The 11,480-nt window shown below is 40.9% G+C and overlaps 1 long non-coding RNA gene across 2 annotated transcripts; it reads left to right on the top strand.

Annotated features, from left to right (window-relative positions):
• The first annotated feature begins 12 nt into the window (after positions 1 to 12).
• LOC127369463 (uncharacterized) lies at positions 13 to 11,480 on the top strand. Of its 2 annotated transcripts, none has more exons than XR_007886076.1 (3): positions 13 to 379; positions 6,677 to 6,878; positions 10,193 to 11,480. It is a non-coding gene; the product is annotated as an uncharacterized LOC127369463 (long non-coding RNA). The 2 variants fall into 2 exon arrangements; XR_007886075.1 differs by lacking the exon at positions 13 to 379 and adding an exon at positions 5,748 to 5,892.

An 11,480-nucleotide genomic window follows, 5' to 3' on the forward strand; every position in this document is an offset into this window, starting at 1 on the left:
AGGAATCACTGCAGGAGGGTCGTCCTAGATGTTATAGGAAGCATGATTTTGTTGGGGAAATGCTCGCATGTGGTGTTTTTTACCACCTCCTTGTTGCTGTAGGAGACTCAATGAGTGCAGTTTGCACCAAAGAGGCTAAAGACAAACTTGTGCACTAAAGTTTTGGGGGTGGGGGGGCGAACAAAATGAGATGAAATGTAATTTTCTGCTTCATTGTTTGAATAAACTGAAACAAAAATATTCTTCACAGATGATCTTACCGAAAACTGGAGATCTAATGGACTCCTATTATCTCTTTTACAGATTGACAGCTTTTACCCGCACAAAGATTCACACACAGATCTGCCTACAACCAATTGGACTCCTTTCCTATAAAAAAGTAACACTTTTGGTTTATGGGATGTTGAACATTGTAACTTCTGTGGCTAAACTGTTAGGGCACTCTATTAATAAGTAGGACACTGAAGAGCTGAAACCAGGAAATAGCACATATATCACTCTGTTTTTTTCCTGTTTAATCACACCATATGAGAGGACATTAAGTAAAACTGATGAGACAAGCATATATTATCATTATTATTATTACATCATGTTGACATTATTTTCACTTACTCTATTCATTAAGTACCCTGAAGACTTTAATCCAGCATAAACCTAATGTGCCTTATTGATTTTCTCTTTAAAAGAAAAAGATGAACAGATGGAAAGGACTGAAATGATGCACAACATGTAAATATTTTAGTTAATTCAGCCAGTCATCGTGAATATGTTGCTGTTTTTCATGTGAGGAAGAGTCTCGAGGCAGTCAACAGGTAGGCTACAGTGTGAGTGAGTAGGTCACTTCTACATTTCCACGATGTCAGCAAAAACATGTGTAATCAGAGTGCATTGCAGTCGGAACCACATGACAACTAACTCTGCAAAGGAAGTGCATAAAAAAAAAAAAAAACCAGACAAGTGTATTACTAACTCTGATTGGGCTGCGTGCAGATGGGTCTTAATGGTGCAAACTGCTCCTTACAGTGTTGCCAAAATTAACTATAAAACTATCAGAAAAAAACCCCTCAGGCTATAGTTATCATGTGACACAGGATTGTTCCTCTATGGCATAAAATACCTGGAGAAGTGCATCTTTCAGAGAAGCAGTGCTGAAGAAAGTTTCAGCAACACTCGCCTCTCTGATTTATCATTTCCTTGTATTTATTTATTTTTTTTAAAACATTTTTACATTGTAACTCAGTACAGTTACACCCCCGTCTGTCTATTGAGTCTGGCGCCATAAGATTCTGCGCGGTTCTTCCACATGTTTATGACCACCAACAGCAGTCAACGGGTTAAACTCTTGAGGGGGGGAAAACTATTTATTCAGCTTAAATGTTGCCTGTCGCTGCGGTATGCACAGCTTTTACAAATTCCGATAATTTCAGGCTGCATCATTTGGGGGGGGTCGTCAGTCTGATCCTTCATGATGCAGAATCGGAGGAGGACTGCGGTCTAGTGCACGGCCACACACGCTGCAGCTATCGCGGTGACCTCTGACTCCGCGCTTTGTCCAAAGTCCATTTTGGCTCCGGGTCTGGTTGTGAAATAGATTAGCCTCCACTCTCTCCCCTGGTGCTTCGCTTTTCCTCCAAGATATGTCCCCTCTCGACGTCTCTTACATCACATTACATCATCATATTTTAGGCGTCACAAGGCTGATGTCAGAATTGATCTGTCACAGTTTCCCCATTCACACATACTGCATGATGCCCCAAACCTCCTTGCTCCTGTGCTGCAGTGTATGTTTTAACAAATTGTATGTGTTCTTAATAGGTTTATCTAATTCCTTCAAAATAAAAGTCTCGCCCAGTATAATGCAACCCTAAAATCCACTAACCGACGAGGTGAATAGCGATGTATTAGAAGTGATACGACCCTATTAAATAAACACTTTCTATATACTAGTCTTTTCAGCGTCATCCTCAACCCAATCAGTTTAAAGCGCACAAGTTTAACAGAAATACATCTTTGTGTTGTCAGATTGAAAATCAGGCTGCTGAGCCTGTGTCTTTTTTTTTTTTACCCCTTTAAGTCGTTTCTGACACAGCTGTATTAAGAAAAACTGCATGATTTGCCCACATATAATCAGCTGACATGAGTGCTCTTTACGTCAATATGAAAACTGTCCTATGGAAGGTAAAAGAGCGCTGATGTCTCCAAATCAATGTGATTGGATCAGCTTTAACCTTTAAACTTTAGGACCTTTGCAAAAGACAAACACGTTTGACTTGTGGAGAAATAAAGTTTAGTTCAACTGAGCAGAAAGTCTCATATACAGCCTGCTGATATTTGCAGGTCAAATTAAATGAGAAGTTGTTTGAATAAAGTTTTGATGCAGAAACCTGTAAAGGGCACGCTGATCTGCACCTCTAATAAAATCTCCCCTGCTTTATTTTATTTGGATTTTGTGTTTTATTGATAATCCTTGGTTGACTGGAGGTCACCACAGTCCCTTTGGTTATTATCATATCCCTCCACTGACTGTCTAACAATGGCAAACGTCCCCTTTAAGAGGACGCTGCGGTAATTTGACCTTGGGAGATGTGTGCATTGTCAACAAAGAGACAAATTTTCAAAGCCAGCTTGTTAAAGCGGAGATCTATCAGCGGGGCTGTTTTAATACGACTGACTGTATGTATGATCAATGTATTGCAACAAGAGTTATAAGCCGAGAAGACATTGGCAGATTGTCACATTTCTACTTTTTTTATTTTTTATATAGCCTATATTTTTTGCTTGCTATGTTTTTTATTTTCAAAATCATAATAAATACACATCCAAAGAGTAAAAGTTATCAGATCTCTGAAAGGAGTGAGGATTTGTAAAATAAGCTGACAGTCAAGGCCTGTTTCTGTGGTCTGGCTTGGTGGCTTGTTTTCCTTTTACACAGCTGCATATGATAACAGTAAAATCAACGAATATTTTACCAAAGCCTCTGTCCTTTCAGAGTGTGGATGGGTTCCTGTTGTGCTGCATTGATGCAGCATACTGCACTCTAACATTTCTCCATCTTTGAGAAGGAGTTATACAGAGGTGACTGGCGATCCCAGGGGTCACCCGCCCTTTAACGTTAATTATATTCGTATGTCATACTGTCACCATACAGCAGAAATACAGTTAGTTATGAGCATCACTGCAGAGAGATACAAGCTCTGGGTTCAGGTCTCTGTGATTTCTGAATTTGTTCGAGCTGTGCTTATCTGACACTGACAAAAGATGTCTGCAGTAAAACGGCCAAATGAGTAAAGTGATCTCCAAATCCTCCTTCGACGACATATCAAAGGTTCTGTAGGCTATTCATAAATTCCAATAACTCTCAGCATGGTCCAGTTGCTTGTGACATTTCTCTTGTTAACATTTGTTTAAGGATTTCAACATAAGTAGCTCCTGGCTGTTAATGTCTACAGTGTGCTGTGATGATAGAAAAAAAGGTTATTTGCTGAGTTAATTCATTGCGGAAAGTATGAATCTCTTAAGTTGTCTGTCTGATTCAAGGTTCTCACATCCAAAGAAAAATTCACTTTTCCTTAATTTAGAGTAAGAGTAACCCATCAACTGTAACGTTTACTGATCTGTTTAATCATCAGTTCATTATAAGACTTTATTTTCCAAGTAACGTAATTAGTAACTGTTTTTTTTTGTATCGTTGCCATTAATCATATATTCTATATTCTACTTGCCATGTGCGGATATTGTAGAAAAACTAAATAAAAACTGCAGTCTGAACTTATACATTCAACATGAACGTGTCTTATGAATACGTTAAACGTGCAGATAACTTACAAATACCACATAAGTTCGGTTTTGTTGTTTGATATAAAAGGAGAAAGGTCTGCTTTATGGTGATCATCATGATCTCTGAGAGTCTCAATCTTAACTTGAAATATGCATTTAATATTTATTGATTGAATGAGCAGCAGACATAAAAGCAACGTGGCAAAATATCAACTATCCAATGCCTTTGCTTTGCCATGTTTCATTCTATCATTTATAAGCTCCAAACATCCATATTTTGCTTTAATTAAAACTTAATTAAGCATGAAAAAGCATGAAACCACAACTCTCACCAACCAGCTCCGGGGTCAGGACCCCGATGTAACCATGAGGCCCTTAGGAGAGAAGACTTAAATTCACTGTGATTCATATTATTTTTTTAAAACCTTAGACTAATCCCAAACTGTAACCTTAGAGGAGAACTTCATTTCAGCTCCGGGGAGGGAAGAAAACTTTCTTTTGCACTTTGTCAAAAATCAAGTCTGTTTAATGATTTTAGCACGTTGTAAACGTTGGGGTCCCAGCAACCTTTCGGCTTCATTAGCTAAAATATATCAGACACCCTGGAACTAATCTACACTTCTCTGATCTGGCTCAAAAGTTTATTTGTTAAAAAGACATATCCTGCTGGGCCCAGATTGTGTGTGTGTGTGTGTGTGTGTGTGTGTGTGTGTGTGTGTGTGTGTGTGTGTGTGTGTGTGTGTGTGTGTGTGTGTTTCTGTGTGTAGGCTACGTGACAGAGAAAGAGAGGATCAGAAAGAATGAGCGAGAGGGAGAGAGACAGAGAGGGAGATTTTGCAGAGTGATTCTGCCCCCTGTTGGAAAATAAACTCCCCATCCCCTCCTCCCCTCTCTCCTGCTTTCAATGCACTGTCTGCCTTTAAATTATTCATTCTTTTAACTAACAGGCTGATCGTCATATTTCCGGACATATTCTGTTGTTTTTATTGGAAGATTAGGCTACTTGTTTTTTTTTTTTTGTATGTGACAGAAGTGTATGTATAGGCTACACCACAAGTGATGGCAAATAACCACCATAAATAGGCTAAATAAATAAATAGGAGATATATGAAACCGTTTGTAGCAGCACGTTGGCGCCGATGAATTAAATGTGCAAAAATATGATTGATTAATCCCATTTAAAGTCTCAGAGAAGAGAGAGGATGCCCTGCAGAAAAAAACAGGGCCATATAGAATCTGTAATTAACGTCTCCCTGTTAAGTACCTCATTAACTAGGTTATATATAGAGCTAATTAAATTGTTGTCCTGCAGAGCCTATATATTCTCTTCTTTATTGAATCATTTGAATGTGTAATCCGTCAGATATGGTGGTGAAAAGGAATAAGAAAGCAGCGCGGATACGTCCCTCTGATGCTAATATGATAATGGCAGGAGGACAAATGCCCCTCCACGTCCCCAGAGGTCAGCATGGGGTCAGTGTCTTGCTCACTGACACTTCAGCAGGGCGCGTGGGTGTGTGTCGGCGCACCAGCAGCTCGAGCCCACACCCTAAAACGCAAAATGGCGGGAGAGCGGCCTTGTGCATGAATATGCTTGTAAAATGTTGCGAAGTTGTAAAGGTGCCGACGGCTTTTTTCCCCCTTCCTCTTATAACCGCTGATGGAAATTCATGGAGGTCGGGGGGATAACAAAGAGCACGCGCGCACGGTCACGCGCGCCTCCGCGGCCGCTTGGTGGCAGTGGTGTGGTTTCTCTCTCTCTCTCTCTCTCTCTCTCTCTCTCTCTCTCTCTCTGCTGTGGGGAGCTCATAGAGGGAATCATCGTAGGGGAACAAAGAGAGGAGGGAGAGAGAGAGGGGGAGGCTGTGTGTGTGTGTGTGTGTGTTTGAGGGGGTATGTGAGGAAAAGAGGAGGGGGAGGAGAGGAGGTCTCCCTTGTGACAGGACATATATGGAAATCTGAATGGCTCACATTCACCTCTACCAGAGCGCGCATGCCTGCTCTAATTCACCATCTCTATAGTCAGCACCATCACCACCATCACCTCCCATTATGACTTGGAGCGCGCGCCAGCCAGCGTCACCGGTTAAAGTCCTAAATGTGACAGATGTGTCGGTGAGAGAGGCACCGTGGTGATATATATATATATATACATATGTATATATATATATATATATCCTAAAATAAGCTTACCCCTCAAGAGCGGAGTATCTGTGTGTGTGTGTGTGTGTGTGTGTATGTGTGTGTTTGTGTGCGTGTATGTATGTGTGTGCGCGCGCTGGCTCATACTCTGACAATAAAAGCTTTTGGGGTTCAATGTGATTGCAATTACAGCTCTTTAAGCCTGTCTATCACAGTTACAATATGGCAGGCCAATGTGTGGCGGAGGGATATTAAATGCAAATATCACCTGACGTAAAATTCAATAACAGGGTACACAGTCTTTAACCTGCTGTTCACCTTTTCATATGTGTCGCGCTGCGACTGCATATTAAAAATATATGAAAATGTACAAGCAAATATTCTAATATAACAATAGGCTAATCCGCAAATACAGGATAAAACACATGGACTATGTATAAAATATAACTAAGTAATCTCATGTCTCATGAATAGTTTTTGTTGATATATATGAATATTCTATAATATATAAAAGAAAATAGGCTATAACAAAATAATTATGATCCATTATTATTATTATTATTATTATTATTATTATTATTATTATTATTATTAACTTTACTGACTTTTCACATTTAAAAAAAAACCAAAAAAAAACAAATCTCATTGTGTCTGTAACCTTTAGCCTATTATATTGGCAAAAATACTGAACTATGCCTATCGTCATATATTTTAATTTTAATTTTATAATTTAAAAAAAATATATTTAATCTTTCAGGCTACGTAAATGTCGAGAGAACCGGTGTTTCCCTGAGTGCGGAGGGGCAGCTGTTCCTCCTCCTGCCTGCCGGTGAATAGCAGCTTCCTGCCGGCCGCTGCCGCTGCTGCAGCCGCTGTCAGGAGTTCGGTTTCCCCTCACGTCCTGCTCGGCTCCCCGGCGGCGCGGCTTCGCGCCGAGCACAACAGGCAAGTCGTACAAAGTGAGAGAGTAGTTTAGCGATTATGTCTCAGTCACGAAACGTATTTATGGTTTTAAAAAAGGAATTTAAAACGAGTGTTGTTTTTTTCCCTCAGACTTATTCTCACGGTGCACCCGCCATATTTACCCTGCCTCTGACAGAGCACGGCAGGCAGTATGGGGCTTTTACAGTTTAACACATTTGGCTCTGCATTGCTCCACTTAGAGACAAATTAGGGGCATTGTTTTTCTCTAAATATGTTAAACAAACGTATCTTAACCTAAAACAAACCTATCCGGACTCACATCTGTTTTACAGCGCTATAAAAACCCTGAAGTTAATCACTGCTTGGTTAGTTTTTCAACATTGTTGCTGCTGGTTTGGAAGTGGTACATTTTCCTTATGATGAGCCCATCAGACAAGGATTTGCCAAAGTTCTGTGTGTTGTTCAATGTTTTATTCAGGATTGAGCTTGTTGAAGCCTCATTTTAGTCAGTCCACATGTTAAAGCCTCAATCAGAGGCAGAAGTCTGGATCAAAGTGAGTTAAGTGAGTAATTGAACTCTGCGGTTACAAAGGTTACAGTCTGGTTTGACATGTTGCCAGAAAAATCTGCGGGCTCTCCCTTTCTCCTCAGCTCCCACAGCATGACTGTTTCTGTATGAGTGTGTGTGGTTGTGTGGATCCCAGTGAAGTTTGCAGTGGGTGCAGAGGAGAGGAGGATTTTAAGCTAAATGTTGGTCATGGAGGAACAGTTCTGCAGTAGTTTCAATGAATATTCATCCTTTCACCTGCCATGTCCATCTTCTAAAAGTCCACAGCAGCCCACTCTCATGGCTGGCCATCTGTGTTGGGTCCATGAGGAATGGGAGAGGGGGGCGGGCAGGCTTTGAAGCCCAGAAGTGAAGTTGTTACACCAGCAAATCTAACTGTTTTCTATCAGCACATTTGTGCTACAGTCCATGAGAAATACAGACATTTAAACCCAAGGCCAGTTTGATAGCTGCAACAGAAGTCTGAATGACAACTGAGTGTAAGTGGATTGTTGTGATTATGAGTGTGACAATGTAGCGGAAAGAATCTGTAAAGATGTTTTTTGATGCTTTGAAAAAGTGCTAAAAAAGCTGTTTTCTTTTTTTGCGACAGTCAGCTCACAGACTGAAGGCTGTTTGCACATTCAAGAACCTACCATAGTCCTTCAAAACCTGCGTTTCTTAAAACCTCTTTATCCTGCAAACTGAATTTTCCTTCAGGCATGCACAGACCTGAGCTGTAACATATTTTGTGAAAATCAGAAGAAATGTAGGAATATCAACATTTTTGTAGAAGAAATACTCCTATTCAAGTGTTAGAGCATTAGAGAGAGATATTACTATTCACTATGGATATCATCTTTATAACATTTTTAAATGATGTAATATTCTGCACACAGTAAATAAATATTTGTAAATAAATATATTTTTTAATTATAAAATAATCACATAAATAAACTAGCTAAGTAATTTATTATGCTAAGTAAAAAAATTATGATACTTTGGTAAAGTTGATTAATTATGTTATAGTTAACCCACACACACACATGTTATCTGAACAGGAAATACAGACGGTCAGACAGACAGACACAGAGGCAGGCAGGCGTCCACTGCAGTCCAAATTAAAACGCTTTACAATCAGGCAGGGCGAAGGACGGCCCTGAGGCGTCTCAGTTTCCTTGTACAGGGGGTCTGAACCAAGGATCAACTTTCATGTGAGCACTCCCAAAGAAGGATGTTTCTTTGTTCTATCAGGACCAGTCTCTCTCTCTCTCTCTCTCTCTCTCTCTCTCTCTCTCTCTCTCTCTCTCTCTCTCTCTCTGTGTTTGACAAGTGAAAGAGATGAGGATATGAGGAAATGTAATTTTAAAAGATACAACATTACTCTAAAAAAGGCAGAAAGAACACCATTTATACACCGTGACATACCGCAAAGACATGCAGGGCCTCTCGTACTGTGCACGAAAGGAGAGTTGATTGTAAACATCCTTTATGCAGTCAGTCATTCATTTATTAAAGTAACAGTGTAGATTGACTGTCAACGTGCAGGTCCAGTGTGGCCACACAATAAATAGAAAATATTTACTGTGCTGTCCCCCCCCCCCCGAAATGCAGGGTTAATTGAAGATAGTAATGCCGAGTGTATAAGCACAGATTCATTGTTTGGTGATGCAAAATGTGGCTGATGTGTGCAGAAATGTGCTCTCCGAGAGGCCGCCATTGGTTTGTGTGGAATGAATACAATGTTGGACACAAAAGGAGCACAGCAGAAAGAAAAGTGTCAATCTCCACCTGACTCAGAGCCCATTATAGGGTGAGAGAGGAGACAGAGATGTGTGTGTGTGCGTGTGTGCGTGTGTGCGTGTGTGCGTGTGTGCGTGCGTGCGTGCGTGTGTGTGTTTGTGAGCCTGTGTGTGTGTTTGTGCTTGTGTATGTGTGAGTGGGAGAGGTAAAGAGAAAGACACCCAAAGGTGTATAAAGCGCATGCATCCATTCACTGTCATGATCAGCAGCTATTATCAACAGCCTGAGCTGGTTGCCAATCATACTGAATTATTCTGCAGTGAATCGACTCGCAGGCAGCTGACCAATGACTGTTTCCTTTACGCAGAAACAAACACTAACTCTGCTCGGTCTGATTTCATTTCCTACCCTTTCTGTCACTCCTTTCATTGATTGGCTCCTGTGCTTTCAACTAGAACCTCTCTTTTAGCAGTCCCACCCTCCTTTATTTCTACTGCTGTCTTTCCTTGCTGTTCCCCCTTTTGTCCACAGCACCCAGCTCGTCCTCTTTTTTTTGTGCTTGTGGCTGAGCAGTGATGAAATCTGGGGTCCCTGTGGCAACAGGCGCTTTTAGTGCGTGTGCGTGTGTGTGCGTGTGTGTGTGTGTGTGTGTGTGTGTGTGTGTGTGTGTGTGTGTGTGGTTTTCAAGGCAGGGGAGTGCAAGCAGCAGTCTGATCCATACTAATGTTCATTGATAGGAAAATCAATGGTGCATTGATCCAAGACTTGGCTCTGAGAGAGAGAGAGAGTGGGGTGGTGAGGGGCACTGGTGGAAGAGCAATAGAAAGAGGAAGAGATGGCGAAAGAACAGCAGAGGAAGGAAAGGATTAGGCAGATGAGAATGAGTAAAGAGAAAAAAAACAGGGAAAGAAAGAAGTTCAAACCACTGCAGGCCTCTGTGAGTCTGTGGATAACAGAGATGAGGCTTCAGCCCCGGTGGCTGCTGTTGGGGGTGGGTAACTATATGTGTGAACAACCTGTCGTAGCCTAACTATTCTCTTTTCTCTCTCTGTCTCGCAGAACTGCTCTTGAGAGTGGATGAACAAGCCTCAAATGGAACCTGAGAAGAGGAAAAAAAAGAGGAGAAACAGGAGAGGAGAGGAAAGGAGGAGGGGAGGGAGAAAATCAATTTTCCCAGACAGAGGCAGGCTGGTCTAATGGAGGTCTAAAAGAAGAGGAGGAGGAGAGGACATATTTTCCTCTGATTACCTCCTGTATAGCCTCCCTGGCAAACCTTGAAAGCTAGCATCGCTACAGCGGCCTCGCTCATCCGACCTTTTTTCACAGAAGGTATGGAGTCTAGTTGCTTATTCCACTCGGCAGCAGTCAGGCTTTGAGGTGGAGGACACACACACTGCAGCTAAAAACATCCCAACATGCAAAATGACAAGGAAGTCAATCAAACTGAAAGTAGATCATGTCTTCATGAGCAGAAATGCACATTTTTCTCTTTACTCTGAATTCTCAACAATGGTAGAACATTTTGAAGCCACATCTAAGTTAATTTCTCCTTTTTCAATCTCTAAACTGCCCTTTGTAGAAGTTATGTAACCCCTATATTTCGGAGGGAGAAAATGAACTGGATTAAAGGGATAAAGGTTTCCATTTGGCTGAGATGAATCATTTATAAAATATAAAGGAAGGAAATTTGTCATTAGTGTCTCTGCCAAATGAAGGGAGATATCTAGAGTACCCCTTTGCTTGTGATTCTCTGCTACAGCGGCCTCTCTGAAGTCATATGACCAGGTCGCTATGTTCAATTTCCTGCTACAGGCTTGATTATTATAAATTGGTAAGTGAAGTGGACATTTAGTGCAATGCAGAAAATGCAGGCAGTGATTTGTTCCAGTTCTAACTGAGTGAATGTTAAATCTTGTTTATGGCTCTCCTCATAAAGTAAAATGAATGTACGATGGTAGAAAATTTACTGGAAAATTACCAAACTGATGCCTGGAAAAAGGGAGCAATAAATCTAAGATTTTTTGATGTAAAACTTTGTATAAACCGATGGAGCAACATTTGTCCCAGTTAGAGCATGTGTGACAGCTTCGCTTTTTAAATAAATGATAGTGAGTTCAAATCTGTTGCCTCATGTTGCCACAAGCCATGTGAAGTTAAGAGTCTAAAAGGCTGTGACCTGCAGTAGAACCAGAAAAGAGAAAAAAAAGGGACCAAAACAGGGACAGATGTGGCTCCAAAACCACAAAACCCCTCCAACAGCCACTGTGTGTCTACTTCTGTAGCTTTGTGATGTGCTCATTAAACCTGTGAATGTTCAACCAGCTATTAAACGTTTCAATGAACTTTT

This window comes from Dicentrarchus labrax, unplaced genomic scaffold, assembly GCF_905237075.1.
Source record: "Dicentrarchus labrax unplaced genomic scaffold, dlabrax2021, whole genome shotgun sequence".
In the NCBI taxonomy this organism is placed as follows: domain Eukaryota; kingdom Metazoa; phylum Chordata; class Actinopteri; family Moronidae; genus Dicentrarchus; species Dicentrarchus labrax.